The sequence below is a fragment of the Orycteropus afer genome, unplaced genomic scaffold (genome assembly GCF_000298275.1).
Source record: "Orycteropus afer afer isolate SDZICR_OR568_19922 unplaced genomic scaffold, OryAfe1.0 scaffold00223, whole genome shotgun sequence".
NCBI lineage: Eukaryota > Metazoa > Chordata > Mammalia > Tubulidentata > Orycteropodidae > Orycteropus > Orycteropus afer.
In genome coordinates, this window is record NW_006921810.1 from 599673 (window position 1) to 623463 (window position 23791).

The following is a 23791-nucleotide window of genomic DNA, read 5'->3' on the forward strand; positions in this document are numbered from 1 at the left end:
GGGTGTCCCCCATTTTTGCTGACCTTCTACCTACACCTTTTCTAATATCCTTTTCTAGTGATGTGTCCAAAGTAAGTGATTTTACTTAGCCTAAATCCATACAACTGGACATTTTCCAATATACTCTCCCTTCTCTTGTCTCTGTTTTGCACATTCTGGAATGCTGTCTCATCTTTCCTTACTTGATAAGTTGCCACACATCCTCCCAAGCAAAACCCAAACCTCACTTCTTTTGAGAAGTCCTCTCTGACTCCCTTCTGAAGTGTTTTTTTTTTTTTTTTGTCTTCATCAAATAGGCTTAACTACACTTTAAAGTAAATATTCATTTATTTGCCTTTCTTTCTATTACACAGTGAATGTAGATGCCATGTCTTCCTTATGTTCACTTGCAAAGGTTGAGCTGGGGCTCTGCAAATATGATGGGTGGATGAATGAATGTGCCTGCACTAAAATCCCACCAGAATGTTAGCTCATTAGAACAGAGACTTTGTCTTATTCATTACCAAACCAGAATACTGATCCTATGATCCCCCAGAAGACTGCTCTTTAAATAAGAAGAAATGGAAAAACAAACTTCTTGGCACCTAGCAGTCACACAATAAATATTTGTTGAATAAATGAATATTTTTTAAGGAAAGATTATTTTTGTTTTAAGCAATTCTATTAGAAATTAAAGTGAAAATTTCTTTACAGAATATAATCTCTTTCTTCAAAGCAAAAAGATAAACATTTAAAAGTATTTGGATCCTACTCTTAAAGCCAAAAGAATCAATAGAACAAGTACAGACAGGACAGAGCAGCAATACAATTGTAACAAGATAATATCTCTAAAAATTATTTTGTACTCTTCTTTTCCCAGCTTCCTATTATAGTAACTACATTGTGTCAAGGAGTGTGAGACAATTTGATTGCAAATGAAAAGAGAAAAACTGGTACATGTTCAGCTTTGTGACTCTGAAGTAGGTGTTTGAGAATCAAGGGGACATTTAGGGGAGCCCATGGATCATAACATAAAACTAAGAAGAGATTAGATGAAGGGCCAAGCCATTGGTTCCTGCCCCTCCCAAGGAGGACCAGCAGGTGCTGAGATGGACAGGACTTGGGGCCCAAGGACAGAGGAGAAGAGGACTTGAGCTAGGGTATCATAAGGAAGAAGCTTGGTTAGAGTAGAGGGTGGTCAACATTGGAAGACTACCTAGCACCACTGGAGTTCAATACCAGGGAAAGCTGAGATCACCAGTCACCACTCGAAAGAACATTTCACCCTGCAAGGTGGCAGAGCTACTTTGCTATTCCTTCTATCAACAGGTATCCTCATGCTACCTGTAGTTTGTCCAGCTGAAGAACTGGACTATCCCAAGACTTCTATCCCAAGACTCCATCCATAGACCCAATGTAAATAATCCCCATTCTTTAGTTGCTCAAGATCGTCTTATATCCCCTACCAGTCACTTAAACAGAGATATTGAGGATCCTTGACTTACAGTGAGGCAAAAAGAATGGAATGATACAAAAGAGAGAGACCTAGTGCAGGTCCTTGAAAAATACTGGATAGTGATAGCATTACCTATTACATGTATTTTAAATAGGGCTTGGGTTGTCTGCAAACGCTATATGAATCAGTATTGAGATTAAATTACCATAATCTCAGGTCAGAATCTAACAAATCTGGTCAGACCACATCTACAATTCTGATTGTTGTCCTGAGTGTTGAACACAAGGAGCACACATTCAGAAGAGTGTAACCAAGATGATCACATGAAGATAGTTGTTGATACTAGACACACACAGCCAGAGAAAATAAAACTTAAATGAAGGTATTCATAGAGCCAGGGAGTGCTGGAACTATTTAGTATGCACTCTTGAACAACAGGGTGCCACCAGCATTCAGAGTTGTCCAATGATGGATTGTTCAAGCACAAGCTGGTTGACCAGTTGGTTGGAATGGTTTCACAGAGATTTAGATATATAGTGAATGAGTGAAACAGTTAGTACCCAAGGACTCTTATTACTCTAAGAGTCTGTAGTTCTATGAAATAAAGACCAAGTGAATCATCCAATCAATCAATATTTATTGAGAACTCACTATGTTCCAGGTACTATATTAAGTGCTAGAAATATAACAGAGTAAATTCACATGCAACTTACAGTTTAAGGGGAAAGAAGCCATACAGCGATTAAATAATGACAGTTTCAACTATGACAAGTATTATAAAGAAGAGATCCACAGAACTATGAGAGCTTCAGTCAGGGCTACACCTGGGCAGGAAGGTAAAGAGGCTCCCTGACAATATGACTGTTGAATGGGATTCTGGAAGATCCTAGCATTAAGGCTGGGAGCACTAAACAATTAATGCTAGGGAATGTGAACTGTGATCCACAAACTTGTTATGAAAGAGACTCCATGATTCTTTAGTTTTCCTTGAATCCGATTAGGTCACACTCTAAACTAGACCAAAGAATTGTGCTAAATCAAGGAAATAAATCACCATTATTACTAGATTCCTTCCTCCTCCCTGAGAGGTACAAGAATACAGGTGCTTGGATAATGGAGAAAGAGCTCCTAATTTTCAGTCCATTGTATTTTTTATTGATAGACAGTTATCCAAAATAGCCTCACTCTTGAAGGCAGGCCAAGGTCTCTGTTCCCATCCTCACCTGGGGAACTCTCTCAGCTCTTGTTCTCCTTCTCTTTCTCTCTTCCCCTCTCCTTCTGCCTTTTCCTTTCTCCTTCTCAAGACATTGTTGTCTCCCTCCACCTTCCAAAACACATAGCCCGTGTCCTTGATGGCTTAGACTTAGTACAGTACTTGGCACAAAATAGATGTGGGCCCTATCAAAGCCTCTGAAGCAAAGGACACAAAGGCCTGGGTCTCTTCTCAGAAAAAGGAGAGGGAAAAGTTCAAAGAACAAAGCACAATACAATAGCTGAACAAATAACTGCCATACACTCATTCTGATAGCTGATGTCAGATGGATCTTGGCTCAAAGCTAAGAATACCAGAAAGATGTTTACTTGTGTTTTATTGACTACACAAAGGCATTCAATTTTGTGGATCGTAACAAATTATGGACAACATTGAGAAGAATGGGAATTCCAGAACACTTAATTGTACTCATGAGGAAACTATGCACAGACTAGGAGGCTGTCATTTGAATAGAACAAGGGGATAGTGCATGGTTTAAAATCAGGAAGGGAGTGCATCAGAGTTGTATCCTTTCACTATACCTATTCAATATGTATGCCAAGCAAATAATCTGAGAAGCTGGTCTATAAGAAAAACTTGGCATCAGGATGAGAGGAAGGCTAATTAACAACCTGAGATATGCAGATGACACAATTTTGCTTGCTGAAAGTGAGGATGACTTGGAACACTTACTATGAAAATTAAAGGCTACAGTTTGTAGTATGGATTATACCTCATTATAAAGAAAATAAAAATCCCCACAACTGGACCAATAAGCAGCATCACGATAGATGGAGAAAATGCTGAAGTTGTCAAAACTTCATATTACTTGGTTCTGCAATCAACACCATGCATTGATGCATTGAACACCAACGACTGAAAGCCAGATGAATTATGGGAAGATATCAAGAACATTATCCATGAAGAAAGCAAGAGATCACTAAAAAGACAAGAAAAGAAGAGAAGACCAAAGTGGATGACAGAGGAGACTCTGAACCTTGCCCTTGAGCGGAGAATAGCTAAAGCAAATGGAAGAAATGAAAAGGTTAAATGGCTGAACAGAAGATTTCAAAGAGCAGCTCGAGTAGACAAAGCCAATTACTATAATGAAATGTGCAAAGACCTGGAGTCTGAAAACCAAAAAGGAAGAACACGCTTGGCATTTCTCAAACTGAAAGAACTGAAGAAAAATTGAAGCCTCGAGCTGCAATATTGAGAGATTCTATGGGCAAAATATTGAATGATGCAGGAAACATCAAGAGAAGATGGCAGGAATACACAGAGTCACTGTACCAAAAAGAATTGATTGATCTTCATCCATTTCAGGAAGTGGCATATGATCTAGAACCAATGGTAATGAAGGAAGAAGTCAAAGCTGCAATGAAAGAACTGGCAAAGAACAAGTCTCTGGGAATTGATGGCATACCAATTGAGATATTTCAACAAACAGATGCCCCATTGGAGGCACTCACTCAGTTATGCCAAGAGATTTGGAGGACAGCTACCTGGCCAACTGACTGGAAGAGATCCATATTTGTGCCCATTCCAAAGAAAGGTGATCCCACAGAATGTGGAAATTATAGAACAATATCATTAATATCGCAGGCAAGTAAGATCTTACTGAAGATAATTCAGAAACATTTTCAGCAGTATATTGATAGAGAACTTCCAGAGGTTCAAGCCGGATTCAGAAGAGGACGTGAAACAAGGGATATCATAGCTGTTGTCAGATGGATCTTGGCTCAAGGCAAAGAATACCAGAAAGATGTTTCCTTGTGTTTTATTGACTATGCAAAGGCATTTTATTGCACCATAACAAATTCTGCATGACATTAAGAAGAATGGGAATTCCAGAACATTTGATTGTGCTCATGAGGAACCTGTACATTGACAAGAAGCCTGTCATTCGAACAGAACAAGGGGACACTACATGGTTTAAAATCAAGAAGGGAGTGTGTCAGGGTTGTATCCTGTCTCCACACTTATTCAATCTATATGCTGAGCAAATAATCCGAGAAGCTGGACTATATGAAGAAAAATGTGGTATCAGGATTGGAGGAAGAATCATTAACAACCTGAGATATGCAGACGATACAACTTTGCTTGCTGAAAGTGAGGATGACTTAAGGCACCTACTGATGAAGGTTGAAGAATACAGTCTGCAGTATGGATTACATCTCAACATAAAGAAAACAAAAATCCTCACAACTGGACCAATGAGCAGCATCACAATAAATGGAGAGAAGATTGAGGTTGTCAAAGAATTCACGTTGCTTGGTTCTACAACCAATGCCAATGGAAGCAGCAGTCAGGACATTAGACGACGTGTAGCATTGGGAAAGTCAACTGCGAAGGAACTGTTTCAAGTGCTGAGAAGCAAGGATATCTCCTTGAGGACTAAGGTGCGCCTGACACAAGCCATGATATTTCCAATCGCCTCGTATGCATGTGAGAGCTGGACAATGAATAAGGAAAACTGAAGAAAAGTTGATGCTTTTGAGTTGTGGTGCTGGCAGAGAATGCTGAAAGTACCATGGATTGCTAAAAGAACTAACAGATCTGTCCTGGAGGAAGTGCAGCCAGAATGCTCCTTGGAAGCAAGAATGGCCAGACTTCATCTCACCTATTTTGGTTATGTTGTCAGAAGGGACCATTCCCTGGAGAAGGATGTCATGCTTGGTAGGGTGGATGGTCGACGAAAGAGGGGGATGCCTTCAACGAGATGGATTGACACGGTGGCTGCGATGATGGGCTCAAGTATAGCAGGGATTGTGGGGCTGGTGCAGGATCAGGCAGTGTTTCGTTCTGCTGTGCATGGGGTCACTATGAGTTGGAAATGACTCGACGACACTTAACAACAACAACACAATCAACACCAATGGAAGCAGCAGTCAAGACATCAAAAGATGTATTGCATTGGGCAAATCTGTTGCAAAAGACCTCTTTCAAATGCTGAAGAGCAAAGATATCTCCTTGAAGACTAAGATGTGCCTAACCCAAGCCATAGTATTTTCAGTTACCTCCTACACATGTGAGAGCTGGACAATGAATAAGGAAGACTGAAGAAGAGTTGATGGTTTTGAGTTGTGGTGTTGGTGAAGAATGCTGAAAGTACTGTGGACTGATAAAAGAACTAACAAATCTGTCCTGGAGGAAGTGCACCCGAAATGCTCCTTTGGAAGTGAGAATGGCCAGACTTTGTCTCACCTACTTTGGTCATGTTGTCAGAAGGGACCATTCCCGGGAGAAGGATGTTATGCTTGGTAAGGTGGAGGGTCAGCAAAAGAGAGGAAGACCTTCAACAAGATGGACTGACATGGTGGCTGCAACAATGGGCTCAGGAAAATAGGGATTGTGAGGCCATCATAGGATAGGGCAGTGTTTTGTGTTATGTTTGTACATAAGGTCACTTCGAGTCGGAGATGACTCGACAGCACATAACAACAATACTCATTCCAAATGTAGGTAATTGTGGAGAAATAAACATAATGAATCCCTAGAGATGACCTGTTGAATCCTTTCCTCCAGAACCAAGAAACAAAGGCAACTGGATAACAGCAGTTGATTGGATGAGGGATAGACATCTGACCCAAGGCCAGTCAACCCATTAGCACTCAGCAAGCAATCAATCTAAATCACTCAAGAATTTTAACTAAGAGACTCAGAAATAGCAGAGAGGAGGGATTTCAAATGAAGGATAGTGGTTTCTAATAACTTGGCAACCAAAACAACCTTGACTAAAACACTGGATAGAGCTTGAGATTGAATTTATTTTTTTCTTTTTACATCCAAAAACCAAAAAACCAAACCCACTGCCATCAAGTTGATTCCAACTCATAGCAACCCTATAGGACAGAGTAGAACTGCCCCTAGAGTTTCCAAGGCTGGAAGTCTTTATGGAAGCAGATTGCCTCATCTTTCTCCCACAGAGTGGCTGGGGGTTCAAGCTACTGACCTTTTGGTTAGCAGCTAAATGTTTTAACCTCTATGCTGCCAAGACCCATGATTAATACCTTAGAATAATTCTTAGAAGGAGGATTGCTAGCTCAACTTTACTTATGTTTTTAAAGCTTTTGATGTATATGGCCAAATTGTTCTTCAGAAGCATTGTACCAGTTTGTTCTCTCAACCACCACTAAGGATTAATTTATTTTTTCCAGTTTGATTTCCAAAATGGTACAGTATCTCATTGTTTTTATTTGCGTATCTATGATTTCTGAGTGAGTTTTAACATTTTCTATGGGCACTAGCCATTTGTATTTCTTCTTTTATGAATTGCCTATCCATGTCATTTCCTCATGTTTTTTTCTTTTTCTTTCTATTGTATAATCCTATGTTTTTCATTGACTTCAAGTAACTTTTTATATGTGACAGATTTTGGTCTTGATCAGGAACTACTTTTACATGGTGTGCTAGTGGGAGATAGAAGGAAAAGTAGGGAAGAAAAATCATGGCTGTGGGTTGAAGTCCGCAGCCAGAAGAGGAGCAGGTCAGGAGACATTCCACCTACTGACTTCTCTTCTTCTTCCTAGACTAGAGACTTTAAGGTGAAACATAATACCCCTGGGGTTTCACGGAGACTTTCAAAGGAGCGTATAAATATAGATCCTGTTAAGGGAACTAATTTCCAGATCTTCAAATTTCATATGACCACTTTCTAAAATTGATCTTCCTAAAAAATCCTTTCTTACTTCTTTCTTTCTCCCATATTACAAAATTTTGCTATGATGAATTATACTGACATGTGAAAAATGCTGGCATTCCAACAAAAGGATAATTTGAAATATTGGTAAGGATGTTGAGAAAAGAATGACTCTAATGCCCAGGTAACAAATTCATCTTGCAAGTCAAGTAGTTTCTAAATCTTTGCCTTCAACAAGATTGAAAGGGGACCCAATTCCATTTTCAGCTGATAGATTATTAATATTTTATTCTAGATCACTATGTGTGTATAACTCAATGGAAATTGAGTGACATTACTATAGCCCCCTCTATTCCCAACCATATGAATAAAGTTTCTCAATGTTTTTATCCATAAAAACAAAGATAGGAATAGAATTTGTGTCAAATATTATCTCATTGAAACAGTAATTATAATAATCCACATCAAATATGGATCAAATGCATCAAATATGGATGCATTTCCAAGAATTTTTTAATTTTTATCCTTAATAATTACCTATCAATCCTCATAATATATCTATGGTTTTTGATCCATTATACCTTATATTAATTAGGATCATATAAACTACCTTTTAGTAATCAATAAAACATAAAACTTCAGTGACTTAACACAGCACAAGTTTATTGCTCATTCGTGACATACTCTGCTCCAGATGACAGGGCTTTCCTTGCTCTCCTCCAAGGAGGACCTAGGTAACTAGCCTGATTCCACCTTGTATCTCTGCCATCTTAGAATCCCTTGTTCCAACAGTGAAGATGGGTGGGGGGAGCGTAGAACTTAAACTCACTCTTAGCTCCCTAGGACAGAAAATGAAATATCAATTCTGCTCATACTCCTAGTTGGAAGCTTGGAAATAAAAATGTCCTCCACCTACAGGAAGAGAAAAGGGTAAACCCATAGCAGTGTCTGTACCACAGCTACTATTGTTAATAATTATAATTATAACTGAGTCCATATAAGTTTTTTAGCAGTTAGAGCTGTGTGAAAACAGAAAGGGGAAAAATATAATTTCACCTAAGTTTTTTATTATGTTGTTGTTAGTTGCCATTGAGTTGGCACCAATTCATAAACTATATATTTTATTGTTGTTAGGTGCCATCAGGTTGTCTCCAACTCATAGTGACCCTATTCACAGAAAAACAAAACACTGCCATGCCAGCTCCATGATCTTTGCTATACTTGAACCCATCTACACTGCTATACTTGAGACCATATGTATAACAGAATGAAATGTTGCCCGTTCCTGAGCCATCCTCACAATAATAGTTAAGGTTGTGTGTCAACTTGACTGGGCCATGATTCTTAGTGGTTTTTGATGTAGTCATTCCCCAATATGAGATCAGAATAAATAATCCCTTCCCTAATGAGCTCTGCTGTGAACTGCCAATCAGTCGAAAGGGAGCTTCCTCAGGGATGTGGCCTGCTTCCAATATATGTGGACATCCTGGCAAAGCTCTCTGGCTTTTTGCTCAATCTATATTCTGTATCTGGCTCATCATCATCTGACTTCTGGTTCTTGGACTTGAACCAGAGGCTTGCCATAATTGCCTGTCTACCTTGGGGTTGTTGACTTTAAAGTATATAAGCCAAGAACCTGCCATCTTTCATGCTGACCTTGGATTCATCAGCCTCCACAGCCACAGCCTGCTGTATTGCCTGTTGATCTTGGGTTCGTCACCCCAGCAGCTACATGAGTCAGGAGAGAGACCTCCAGCTTGACATCTGACTCTATAAAGTTGGGACTTGTCAGCCTCTAGCGATCCCTCCTTGGGTTTCCGAGGTGGTATCACTACGGAAGTAGATTGCCCAACCTTCCTTCCGAAGAGTGGCTAGTGGGTTTGAACCAGCAGCCTTCTGGTTAGTAGTCAAATGTCTTAGGTACTACACCACCAGAGCTCATATGCATATATCTATATCTATATCTATATCATCTATATCTCAATCACTGGTTTTGTTTTCTAGAGAACCAAGTCTAAGACACTATCATTGCTATGTTTGAGCCCATTATTGCAACCATGCTGTCAACCCATCTCATTCAGCATCTGCCTCTTTTTTGCTGACCCTTTACCAAGTATCATGTGCTCCAGTGATTGATCCTGCCTTAAGATAAATTCATATTAAGGGAGAAAAAGCCTCACCATCATCACTTCTAAAGAGCATTCTGGCTGTACTTCCTCCTTGGCTGATTTGTTTATCTTCCAGCAGTCCATGGTATATTCAATATTCTTTGCCAACACCACAGTTTGAGTGTGTCAACCCTTCTGTCTTCCTTTTTCATTGTCCAGCTTTTGCATGCATATGAGGTGACGGAAAAGACCCTTGCTTGGGGCTGTGTACCTTAGTAATCAAAGTGACATCTTTGTTTTTCAACACTTTAAAGAAGTCTTTTACAGCAGATCTGCCCAATGCAATACATCATTTGATTTTTTAGACTGCTCCTTCCATGGGCATTGATTGTTAATTCAAGAAGAATGAAATTCTTGACAACTTCAAATTCTTTGTCATTTATCATAATATTGTTTATTGGTCCAATTGTAAGGATTTTCATTTTTTATGGTCAGGTGAAATTCATACTTAAGACTGTAGTCTTTTACCTTCATCAATAAGTGTTTCAAGTTGTCTTCATTTTCAGCAAGCAAGGTTATCATCGGCATATAGTAGGTTGTTAAGGAATCTTCCTCCAATCCTGATGTTACATTCTTTTTTGTATAGCCCAGCTTCTCAGATTATTTGTTCAGCACATAGATTGAATAAGTAAATTGAAAGAATACAACTCTAATGCACACATTTTCCAATTTCAAACATCACAGGGTGAATAATTAAATGCTTTTAAGAACAAAAGTACATTTTACTCATCCAAATTCCTGTAAAGGAAAGGAAATAAGAATTGGAGGAGTCAGCAAACAATGTAAAATTTCCAGCTGGTATCAAATGGATGATGGATATATTATAACAAGTTGGATAATAACAATACTTTAAAATTCCAATATTTACAACACCCCATCGATTACATCCTTTGCCACTATGAGGAATTTGCTGAATTTTTAGATTGCAACATAAACTGAGGGAAGGTACTTCAATTTTCAGAATTCCTTTAGGGAATATTGAACAAAAATGGTCAAGCCCTGTTTCCTGCACCATCTTTAGGGGAATACCCATCACAATTTTATTTTATTGTTTAAGAAACAAGAGAAGTAGGAAAAAAAAAATTCATTTGTTAGTGGGTCTGCTTTTGCTGTACTGGATTTGCAGCTGTCATGGGCTGTCATAGTTTACAAAGATTAAGTATTGCACAATCTTTTAGGACACCAGCTCCTCAGGAAGTCCAGGGATAGAGTTCCAGGTATAGAACCATCACATTTCTTGGCAGAGTTTACATGTCAAGGTAATGAACAGACCCACAGTCTGCCACACCCTGCTTAGCTTTGCAGTCAAACTACCTTAAGTTCAAGTCTTTGGCTCTGAAGTCAGTGAATTCTTCTTGCCTTGCTCATCAGCTGGTCATACTGAACTAGGCTTCCAGCTAAATAAACATCCTACCACTTTCCAAAAGAATTTAAAGCACCCAGTCTTTTTGATTGCCAAAGATGGCAGTTTCAGACAGGGGTCTAGCTCTCCTCCCTAAAAAGGCCCATTGACCTTTATTGCAAGTGAAATAGCTTATGGGCACAGTAAATGGCTAACCTTACTATACTATAAAATAGAGCTCCCTACAGCCTCTTCTCTCTCGGCTCTGCCGAGAGACCTATAATAGCATTCCTCATAAAAGCCTCCTTGCCATTTCCCAGGTGCATACCTTTACAGAAGTACAACTGGGGAGTTTCCAAAATTGCTTAAAGAGGAGATTGTCTAAGGATAATGCCAACTATTTAGTAGGTATTTCTTGAGTGGAATTCGAGATCACTTTATTTTTGCATGTGCACTTTTGTAATGGGTAAAAATGACAACTGGCAATATGCTGGAAACATAGGAGAAAAAGCTAGCATTAAAAGTCTATTGAGAGCATCATCTGATCTGGAAATCAAAAAATAAATTCTACTCTCTGAATGAATCAATAAAGTGAAAGCCATGAAAAAGAAACTTTTGTCAGGTTTCAAAATCCTGCAATACTTTTTGAGCACCAAACATTGGCAAGATGCTGCAGGAACTAAGAAAAAAGATATGACTGGCTTAAAAGTCACAGATTCAGACAGTTATCACTACCTGACATTTTCTTCTTTCTTTACTTTTTGGCCTACCTCCCTACAAGAATGTAAGGTCCATGAGAGGCGGGAGTTTGCCTATTTTGTCCACTGCTGTATCCCAAGGGCTCTGAATGGAGCCTAGCATGTTGTAGACTTTCAAAAAATCTTTTCAAATGAATGAATAAATACCCACCCTCAGAAGGAGCATAGATTCACACGGAGCTGAAAACTAAACCCCAAAAGTCTATAATCATTTGTTCATGAAATTATTCAGTAAAAAGGAGCTCAAACAAAACAATAAGGGGTTTGGAGAATAAAAGGATCATATAGAAGGAATCAAGTTACCCAAGTGCTTGGGTTGGAGTTCAATTTTCTGGGCTAATGTGGGGCTGGGGGCAGGGCAGAGTGTGGACTATACTCAGGAAATATAGAATGGCTTGGTTCCATGCCTGTAACTTTACATGAAATTAAGGGTTTCAAGGAGCTCTGGTAGCACAGTGCCTAAGGCATCTGACTGCTAACCAGAAGGTTGGTGGTTCAAATCTACCAGCTACTCTGCAGAAGCAAGACTGGGCAATCTACTTCCATAAAATTTACTGCCTCAGAAACCCAATGGGGTCACTATGAGTTGGCATCGACTTGATGGCAGTGAGTTTGGCTGTTTTGGGTTTAGCAAAGCCTTCAAAATAGTCCATAAATTAACAAACCTTTGTTCAGTACATGTAACCTGCATTGTATACTGGTCAACCTCCAAATGTTTGTTCAGGGATGAAATCAACTTTGCCCTCACATCCCAGGGATCACCAAATAAAGAAATCCAGTCTCTCAAAGGAAGGTAATCTGAAACCTGAGAGTAATGTGATAAGACAGGGATTTGGTATGAGCTCTGAGGGGTCATTTGGAATTACATGATGTCAGATTATGCTGTGATTGTCTTGCTGGTACCAAAGAGAGAGCTCATATGCCTGTGAGTAGGTGCAAGAGTGCTTCCTAGAAGAGAATATATCTTTCCATTCTCATTATGGAACTTGGCCAATCCTGGGCAGGAAATAAACCCTCTGGAAGTAAGCCTTACACTAATGGCAGAGATTATCTCCTCTCTCTGGGTTGGTATAACTATTGTCCTGACTCCAAGAGGTAGAGATTCTCTTGGCATCTGGAAGCAGGCTGAGAATGAGGCAGACAATAAGCCCCACAGGGGACCCCTAAGACCATTCTTTTCCAATAATTTCCAACCTTCAGTAATGTTTTGCTAAATTTCATTCTGTTATCAGTTCTCTTTTTAGATAAAGGCAGAATTGGTCTCACTTTGGAGTGACAAAGTGAAAGGAATTTCCATTCTCTGCTCATACTCAGGAGGTGGCATGGGTTTAGCTGCAGCTGGTCACTAGTAGAAAGCAGCTGGGGTCAGAAACATTTCATGAAAGTCACTTGAAGTAGTGACAACAGGGTAGAGAGAGAACAAGGAGGCCCTGCCTGCCTTCACTATGCTTGAGATAACCTCTGAGAGTGCTGAGGGAAATAGCTGAAGGACAGTTAGAGAGGAATTATTCCTGGCAGTCAGGCCAATGGGTGTTTGAGCTATCAAATCTAGTCATTAAGGTCATTCTGTCCCTGATAAACTCTCTTGATAATTTGAAATTTCACACATAAATTATTTAAAGAAATATCTCCACCACTGGTGGGTCATTTTGTCATACTGTGGTGGCTTGCATGTTGCTATGATGCTAGAAACTATGCTACTAATATTTCAAATACCAGGTGGACAAGTTTCACCAGAGCTCCTAGATTAACACAGACGAGGAAGGAAGGTCTGGTGATCTACTTCTGGAAATTAGCCAGTGAAAGCAATAGAGATCACAATAGGACTCTGTTTAGCTTATGTTCTTTGGACACATCATCAGGAGGAATCAGTCGCTGCAGGAGGACACCATGTTTGATGAAGTAAAGGGCCAAAAAGGCTAAGACAGACCCTCAGTGAAATGGATTGGCACAACAGCTGCAATGATGGTCTTGAACATGCTGGCAATCTTGTGAATGACACAGCATCAGGCAATGTTTTGTTCTGTTATACTTAAGTCACCAGGAGTCAGAATCAACTCAATGGAAGCTAACAATAACAAGGAAACATCCACTTATTCTACTATTTCCTAAGACAGCATCCTGATGGTTGGTGAAACACAAAATGATTTCCCATTGAAGTAAGGAAAAGACAACATTGGTTAAGTTATTTAACATAGTTATCATTGTATAAAGGAGCCCTCTTGGCAAAGTGATTAAGCACTTGGCTGCTAACAAAAAGATCAGTGATTCAAACCCATGAGCCACTCCTGGGGAGAAAGATGCGGTGGTCTGCTTCTGTAAAGATTTATATCTTTGGAAACCCAATGAAGAAGTTCTAATCTGTTTTACAGTGTTGCTATGAGTTGGAATCAACGTGATGGTAGTGGTCTTTGGTAACAGTGTTTAAGTACTACCCCATTAGATAAGAGAAAAAAACGTATACAAAATTTAAAGGGATCAGGCAAAATCATAACTATGTACTAGTAATATAAGCATATAGCTAAATGGAAACTATTGAAAATAATTAGGTGATCAATAAGAAAGCTGTTTATTAAATGAATGAAATAATCACTAACTTTTCCATATAAATCAACAAATTATAAAATGTAATGGAAAAATTCCGTTTAAAATAACACCCAGAATAATAAAATACACAAGAATAAAAATAACAATAAGTAAGCAGGATATTGATGACTGAATCTTGGAAGAGTGAAATCACATTGCCTATGTTTGGATATGTTAAAAAAGCAAAGATATCATTTTGAGATTAAGGTGCACCGGACCAACACCATGGTATTTTCAGTGGCCTCATATGCATGCAAAAGCTGGACAATGAATAAGGAAGACTGAAGAAGAGTTGATGCATTTGAATTATGATGTTGGTGAAAATTTTCATATTTTTAATATATGGTGAAGATCAATGACTACAGTCTTCAGTATGGATTATACCTCAATATAAAGAAAACAAAAATCCTCACAACTGGACCAATAAGCAATATCATGGAGAAAATATTGAAGTTGTCAAGGATTTCATTTTACTTGGATCTGCAACCAACACCAATGGAAGCAGTAGTCAAGAAATCAAACATTGCATTCTACTGGGAAAATCATCTGGAAAAGAATTCTTTAAAATGTCAAGGAGCAAAGATGTCACTTTGCAGACTTAAGTATGCCTAACCCAAGCCATGGTATTTTTAATAGCCTCATATGCATGTGAAAGCTGGACAATGCATAAGGAAGACTGAAGAAGAGTTGATGTCTTTAAATTGTGGTGTTGGCGAAGAATACTGAAAATACCATGGACTGCCAGAAGATTGAACAAATCTGTCCTGGAAGAAGTACAGCCAGAATGCTACTTAGAAGCAAGAATGGCCAGACTTCATCTCACCTATTTTGGTCATGTTTTCAGAAAGGACTGGTCCCTGGAGAAGGATATCATGCTTGGTAAAGTAAAGGGTCGGCAAAAAAGGGGAAGGCCCTCAATGAGATGGACTGACACTGTGGCTCCAGCTGTGGGCTGAAGCATAGCAGGGATTGTGAAGATGGTGTAGGACCAGGCGTTTCACTCTATTGTACATAGGCTTGCTGAGTTGGAGCTGACTTGACAGCACCTAACATCTAAGCTTTCAAAGGAAAAAAAATATGTTATCTTTAAGCAATAAAAGGAATGAAAAACATAGACCTGAAAAAGAGTATTACTCAATTTACAGTGTCCCTGGGTGGTACAATCAGTTAATATACTCAGCAGCTAAGCAAAGGTTAGAGGTTCAAATTCACACAGAGGCTCCTCTGAAGAAAGGCCCAGTGATGTACTTCTGAAAAATAGCTATTGCAAACCCTATGGAACAGTTTTGCTCTGACACACATGGGATCGCCTTGAGTCAGAGTCAGATGGACAGCAACTGGTATAACCCCTAATAGGTACCTCTAGGAAGAACCACCTTTTCACATTATACACTTTTTTCCCCCTAAATTTTCCTTATTTTTTTTTTTTTTTGTTGTTGACAATATACACAGCAAAACATACACACCAATACAACAGTTTCTACATGTACCATTTACTGATATTGGTTATATATTTTGAGTTGTACAACAATTCTCACCTTCCTTTTCTGAGTGAAGGAATTCTGGTAGTGTAGTGGTTAAGGTATTTGACTGCTAACCAAAAAGTCGGTGGTTTGAATCTGCCAGCCACTTCATGGAACAAAGATGAAGCAGTCTGCTTCCATAAAGATTCACAGCATTAGAAACCCAATGGGGGTCACTATGAGTCAGAATTGATTTGATGGCAATGGTAGTGAGATGGCACAGTGATTATGATTAACATATTTGGCTGCTAACTGAAAGGGTCAGTGGTTTGAACCCATCAGCCTCTCCACAGAAGATAGATGAGGCAGTCTGCTTCAATGAAGATTTACAGCCATGGAAACCTTATGGGGTAGTTCTACTCTCTCCTATAGGGTTGCTATGAGTTGGAATAGCTTCAATGACCATGGGTTTGTTTCTTGGTTCTTTTACTGTGTTGTTCCTACCTTGTTAACATAAACCCACTGCCCCCTAAGATTCCTGTCTAATCTTTCAAGTTACTGTTGTCTATCTGATCCCATATATATAACCAAAGCCAACCACACTGTTGTGGAATTGGATCTGACTCATAGTGACTCCTCTTTGCGTTTCCCAGGCAATATCACTATGGAAGTAGATTGAGCAACCTTCCTTCCGAGGAATGGCTGGTTGGTTTGAACCACCAATCTTCTGGTTAGCACTTAGGCACTAGGCCACCATAGTTCTTAAAATAACATAATCTTCAAGGCAGACCGTTTTTGCTAGTTAAGCTAAACCATTGTTCAATTTTAAGATGACTTCAGGGGATATTTTTGGGGTAAGGTTTAAAGATCATCTCAGGGCAATAATTTCAGGGGTTCATCCACCCTCATGTCTCCAGAAAGTCCATGACATTTGAAATTGTGCTCTACAGTTTTCCCCCTCCCATCAGGATTCTTCTATTGAACGTTTTATATTTGTAACAATCAGGATATATTTTTAAAAAAGAGATTTATAAAAATAGAAAATAAATGTAAATGCGGCTATAACATACCTAAACACAGATTTAACCTTAAACATGCTTACAAAAATAGCACATGTAAAATGATAAATATTTACTGACGCCTGTCAACATAATGCAAGCATCTGGGTCTGTGACCACACAAGAGTTTATAGCTACTCTACTAAACCCAATGTTTATGTTTTTTGTTTGTTACATTCATTTTTTTATTTGTTGTTTGTTTCTCCAAATAGGCAATATGCTATTAAATAAAATGTATTCACTTAAAGAGAATATTAAATAAATTGGGTCAAGCTATAACTTTACTAAAAACACACTGCTGTGGAGTTGGATCTGACTCATAGCAACCCCTCCTTGGGTTTCCGAGGTAGTATCACTACAGAAGTAGATTGCCCAATCTTCCTTCAGAGGAGTGGCTGGTGGGTTTGAATCGCCAGCCTTCTGGTTAGCAGTCAAATGCCTTAGGCACTATGCCACCAAAGATGTTGATAGTTTATCAGAAAAAAAGAACTATTACCTTCCTGTAAACACATTAGTTTAAGTTTTAACTCATTTACTCATTCCTTTGGAATCACTTGGTCTCCTCTCCCTTCCCTCATGAGAAACATCTCTGAAATAATTTTAGGTAAGAAAATATAATTATTGGGTCAAAAGGTATAAATATATTAATGCTTCTTTATGTAAGGTTTCAGTTTACTTTTTGATAGTTTCAGCTTCTTTGACATTGTAGTACTACCTCATAAGGTATAAATGTATTAATTTACCATAGTCCTCAACAACTTTAGGCATTACATATAATTTTTTAAGAGCTCTGGTGGCATAGTGTCTAAGGCAGTTGACAGTTAACCAGAAGGCTGGTGGTTCAAACCCACCAGCCACTCCTCAGAAGGAAGACTGGGTGATCTACTTCCACAGAGATACAGCCTCAGAAACCCAAGGAAGGATCACTATGAGTTGGAATCACCTCAATGGCAGTGAGTGAGTGCGTTAATTTACACCACACTTTTCCCCTTTATTCATAGAATAAGCTATCTTCTGAGAAATATGTTTGTTTATTAATAAGCATTTTTAGATTTTGTGTCTCTTGCTGGCAGCATTCCCACTTAAGGAAATTCTTTGTGAAATCTCTTTCCTCGACTATCACATAATGCTTTATACTTGTCAGGTCCACAAAATCAGTTGAAAATGAATATTGTAAGACATCAGTTTAATGTACAGTCAGCTCAAGGGTAAGTGGATGGTAGCCCAGGTGTGCCACACCCCCAATTACAGTGAGTCATTCAAATAGCAGAGCTCCTCCAGGAGAATAGCATCATCAAGAGATCCTCTTGTCAGTCACTAATCCATCCCTAGAGCATCATTTAGAAGGCTGATGCAAGACAAACAAGTTAAACACAATCAAAATGCCAAGGTTGAAGTTTTTGTAGCAAACGATTAATTTTTTATTATTTTTCAAGAAAAATAGTAAATAACATTTAAGATAATTTTAGAGAAAATTGTATCATGGTCCAACAGTTATAACAACTTCCAGTTTTGCATATTGCTTTACATTTCTTGTAGACAGACTGTTGCATATACATATTTCACTATTAGCAATTGTTATGTATTCTGCTTCTTTCAGTTAACTTTATGTCCTAAATATGTTTTCTTGTTTATAATTGCTCTCATAATTCTTAGTTTTAATGGCTACATGAAGTCAGAACCTTTTCTGGGTAATTAATCTGTCTCCAGTGCAAGTATGTTCAGTATTATTATGCATTCTGCTCAATAAGTACTAAGGAGAGCATGCAATGAAGACTGAGTGCAGTGCCAAGTTGCACTGGTTCAAACTCAAGTTACTTAACCTCTATGCCTCAACTTTCCTGGTCTGTAAAATGGGATGATGATAATTCCTACTTCACAGATTTGTCCTGAGGATTAAATAAATTAATTTATATAAAATCTTTAAACTTTAATGTGAACTATTATTATTGATTTATAAATGGCTGTGGAGCCTTTAAGTAATTTCCTGTGTTTACTATTACAGATCCAAGTGCAGCCAACATCTCTATTTATATAACATTTGCTTCAATTTAATTATTTTTTTAGATTAAGTTCCTAGGGATAAGATTTACTGGTTCAAAGTGTTTATCATAATGATTACCTTTAAAAAAAATTTCTTTACTCTAACCTTGGAGAAAATTTGGTGGTGTAGAAAAGAAATGCTAATTGATGTAAAAGATGATAAAATCAAAGAACGTATTTATTGAAAAACGATAATTTAGTATACACCCACTTTATTCATAAAAGTAAATGTTGCTGTGAGCCATTGAGTCAATTCTGACTCATAGCAACCTTATAGGACACAGTAGAACTGTCCCATAGGGTTTCCTATGTTGTAATCTTTACAAGAAGGAGCCCTGGTGGCACGGTGCTTAGCTCTCGGCTGCTAACCCAGAGGTCAGTGGCTTGAGGCCACCAACCACTCCTCAAGAGAAGGATGTGACAGTCTGCTTCTGTAAAGATTATGCCTTGGAAACCCTATGGAACAGCTCTATCCTGTCCTATAGAGCCGCAAAAATCTATTTAGACTCAATCGCAGTGGGTTTGGTTTGGAATCTTTACAGGAGCTAATTACCAGATCTTTTCTTCTGTGGAATAGCTGGTGGGTTCAAACTACTGACCTTTTGGTTTGCAACCGAGAGCTTCAACATTGTGCCACAAAGCCTTCTTAAAACTAAATCGACATATTATAAAAAGAAAACTCTAAGTTCTTTTTAATTGATTTAATCCAATAAATATTTCCCAGTCTACTACATATTTATTGTATGGTAAGTGCTAAGCAGAGTATGGAGGAATTTGAAGTGGTCAAAGACTCAAAGTTTCTGCAAGATGATAAGGTTTGAAGGAAGTATGAGATTGGATGGTATAATTAGGTGTCAGATTACATTTTAAAAGAGGACAAATATATGGTGCAAAATTGGTCTAATTAGCCATTGGAGAAGAAGCCCTGGCGGCACAAGGGTTAAGCACTTGACTGGTAACCAAAAGGTTGATGATTTGAACCCACTCAGTGACTCTGCAGGTGAAAGACCTGTGATCTGCTTCCGTGAAGATTACAGCTAAGAAACCCCATGGGGCAGTTTTACTTTGTCACATGGGGTCTTTATGAGTCATCATCAACTTGATGGTACCAAACAACAACAAAACAGACAGTGAGGGCGCTGGTGGTTTCATGGTAGAATTGTTGCCTTCTGTGCAGGAGACCCAGGCTTGACTCCCAGCTAATGCACCTCCAGGGCAGCCACCACCCCTCTGTCAGTGGAGACTTGTATGTTGCTACGATGCTGAGGTTTCAAGTCTTCCAGACTAAGGCAGACTAGGAAAAAAGACTTGGCAATCTACTTCTAAAAAATCAATGGGGACTTGATAGCACCTGTGGTGCTTATGTTTGTGTGTCAACTTGGCTGGGCCTGGTTGATTGGCTGGACAGCTGGTGGTAGTTATTCCCCATGATGACACTGGCAATCAACTCCATGGTGGACTCTACCACAAGCAGCTGAGTAGTTGCCTTTGGGATATGATCTGCTTCCTGTATATAAGGAGAAGCCTTGGGAATGGTCTCTAGCTTGTGGCATGTTTGGACCCTTCATGTAGCCATGTCATTTTTCAGCAGCCTGTCATGCTCTGCCAATCTTGGGACTTACAGTGGACTTGAGTTACTGGCCTGCCTTGTGGTTTGGTAATATCGGAACTTTGTCAACCTTGGGCTTCTCATCCTCAGCAGCCAGCAGTTGTCTGAGTGAAGAAATGCCTCTAGTTCCAGTGGGCCGGGAGCAGGAGGCAGAGCTGGACCCCAAGGTTTAGGGGCTTTCACCCAGGTCTTAGAGCCTGGCACTTTGAACTTGGACTTAAAGCCTCCAAACTGTAAGAGAATAAACTCCTGTTTGTTAAGGCCATCCCCTTTGTGGTATATGCTTGTCAGAGTGGCACTAGGTAACCAGAACAGCACCTAACGACAGTTAGACAATAAAACTTAACTACTGGCAAGAGCTACCTGACTGACTCTAAAGAATTTTTAAAGACAATGTCCAGTCGGCAGTGAAGAAAGACGTATTACCAACCAAACCCAAACTCATTGTCTTCAAGTCAATTCTGACTCATAGCAACCCATATTAGGTTTCTAAGGCTATAAATCTTTACAGAAGCTGACTGCCTCATCTTTCTTCCACGGAGCAGCTGGTGGGTTAGAACCACTGACCTTTTGGTTAGTGCCAAATGCCTCAACCACTGCACCACCAGAGCTCCTTATTACCAACCAAAGGATAACTAAATTAATCTCTGCTTTCTTCTCAGAATCTAACATTTTATAATTGTTTTTAATCCACCTCAAATCAGCAGGCCAGCTTTACATTTGAATGTCAAGAGCAGAAAATGTTTGCTGTTGCGAAAACAAATTCTTACTCTTACCAATAGAAATATAAAAGCAGCTGTCAAACTTCAGCTAGGGATTTTAGCCAAGGAAGCTGAAAAGGGGCCCTCGGCAGAGGAAATGGCCAAGGGGGCCTAAGTCGAGGACTGTGTGTGTTCATCTGTTTAGAAAAGACCCACTGGCAGCTAAAAACACAAAATAATCCCCACTTTAGTTATTTCCAGGGTGCAGGACTAATTAATGTGTGTCAAACAATCAAAACTTCACACCACAAGCTTCACACACTCTTCAGTCCTCTCCCTTTTGCCTCCATGTAAGGAGGAAGGGGGTCATACTGCCTCTCATGTTGAAACACGATCAGGATGATTCCCTTTTGTGTAATTTAGGAGGACTTCCCAGTCCCCACAAAACTGTTACCTTGGAGAGCCCCATAGAAAGGGTTTTTTGGCTTTTGAAAATTGTCTGCCAAACACCATCCTTGTGCAGAATTTATTAAGCTGCCTACTATGGGCAGATCCTTGTGAACTGGCAGGCTCCAGATTCTCCCAGAAGGCTTAAGCCCATGCAATGTCCAGAGAAGGAGCTGCTGTGCCCAAACAGGTTTAGAAGCAGACAAGTGAAATTGTCTTCCTTATATGGAGAAAAGTGCCCTGTCCCTTTAAGGCCAAGAGACTTGGCTGCAGACAGTCCCTGGGAAGTTTGCGGGCAGCCCCATCCTGTGTCTGATCCTTGCTGCTGTGCAGGTGAGCTCCCAAACCTTCTCTCCCCAATTTGCCTTCTTTAATTGCTGTTGTGGGCGGTTGAATATGCTGTTATGAGAGGGCTAGAGAATTTCAGGGTTAGCAGAGATGGTATTGTTTGGAGAAGTTTGAGTTGAAGGAAAAAACAAGGTTACTAGAGAAATATGCAGTAATGCAGCCACTGACAATGCATCTAACTTCCAGTGGATATGAGGCATCAAGGTTACAGAAGGCCTTGATGCATTCCAGGACTGGGCATGGGAAACAAATTCAGCAGGGGAAGAGGGACAGATTCTATGTAAGACCGGGCTGGGGGTAAGTCTAGACTCCTGAACTGTATAACCTGGTGAACTGCAAGTTTAAAACAAACATAGCTGGAAGGAAATAATGCTTCTGCAAGTGCTCAAGGCTTTGCAGGAGCAGGAGCTATGGGGCTGCCAGCAGACTCACTTGTAGACAGGAACGTTTGCAATGTGTACAGGCATGGCAGGGTCCAGCCTTAACCCTTTGTGCAGCCTGACTTTGTTAGCAGGTAGGATCTGGCTCACTAAGCATGGGGTGGGGGTGGGAGTGCCTGTGTGGAGTATTGCAGTAGGAGACTAAATAAATGAATAAGATTGTGACTGTGGAATCACATCTCTCAAATCCCCACCACATGACATGCAGAGAAGAGAGATTTTCTAAGCTCAGAAATTCTGTCTCGAAATTCTGGAAGAAGTCTCATTTAAGCTAATTCCTGCTCTGCCATTTACTAATTCAGCTTCTAGATTCATTTTCTCCCATGATCTGAAGCCTCCTAGATATTAATTTGAAATTAATTAATAGAATTTCCTAACAGCTGATGATTTTCAGGCAGATGATTTTTCAGGCTGAGATGCATACATTTGGGGTTGGGAGTTTACTGACAGGGTAAAAAGAGGCAGGTTTGGGTATTGGAAGAGAAACTTGATGGTTATCGTTTTATAATGTGTCCAAAGTTTTGTTTTTATTTTTTTGCTGAGTCCATTCATTCAGCTATAACCAAAAAAGAAATCTACCCAGGGATTTAAAAAGAAAGATGCCATGTTACAGGGCTGGGGCTCATCTTCACTCTTGGTTGAGTCTGGGGCCATTCGTTAAGCAGATGCCAGTGGTTTCTCTATAGTTGTGTGGAGGAGTGAACACAGAGGCTGGATTAAAATTCCTCACATACTCCATGCCTTTTAAAAATATTCATTCATCTGAGTGGTCACTGAAGAATTCTTTTTATTATTAACTAACAAGTACTCTATGCACTCACTAGCACTTTCTAAAGACAAAATGTTCGTAAAAAAAAAAAAGATTTTGTTTTATCAACAGGGATTTGTTAGCCCAAGGATTCCACCCTTCTCCTCACTTCTGAGGGGAAAGCAGACTGGTGGTTATTTGTTTGCTGAATAGAAATGTCTGTTCTTGACTCTGCAAATCACAAAGGACTCCATTTGGGCCTTATACATTAGGAAATGTTGATGTCCTAAGCAAAAAGTTCACTCATGTGTTCACAATGTGGAGGAGAGCGGAGCGTATTTTGTATCAAGCAAAGTCCAGAAAACAGTGTCAAATGTAGTGATGAATGCTGCCGGGAACAACTCCCCTACACACACCAAGAAAGCTGGAAAATCTCTAAAAGTAACACACTGCGATCTTCTGTAATCAAGGCATTAGAAAAGAAAAAAAGATATGGTTTCCTGAACATTTCACGCAGAAACCCACAGTTGCAGATTGACAGACAACTTCACACAGCCATTTTATCTGGGCCTCGGTTTCCTCACCATTAAAACTGTTGATCATTAAGAGAGACTTTCTGGGTTGAGGCGGGGCAAGATGGTGGACTAGGCAGAAGAATTGCACAGACCCTCTTCAACAAAGAAAAGGGAAACCAATTAATACAGACACAGAAGATAATCTTGGACCCCTGAGCCTTGAAGGAAAGGATGCA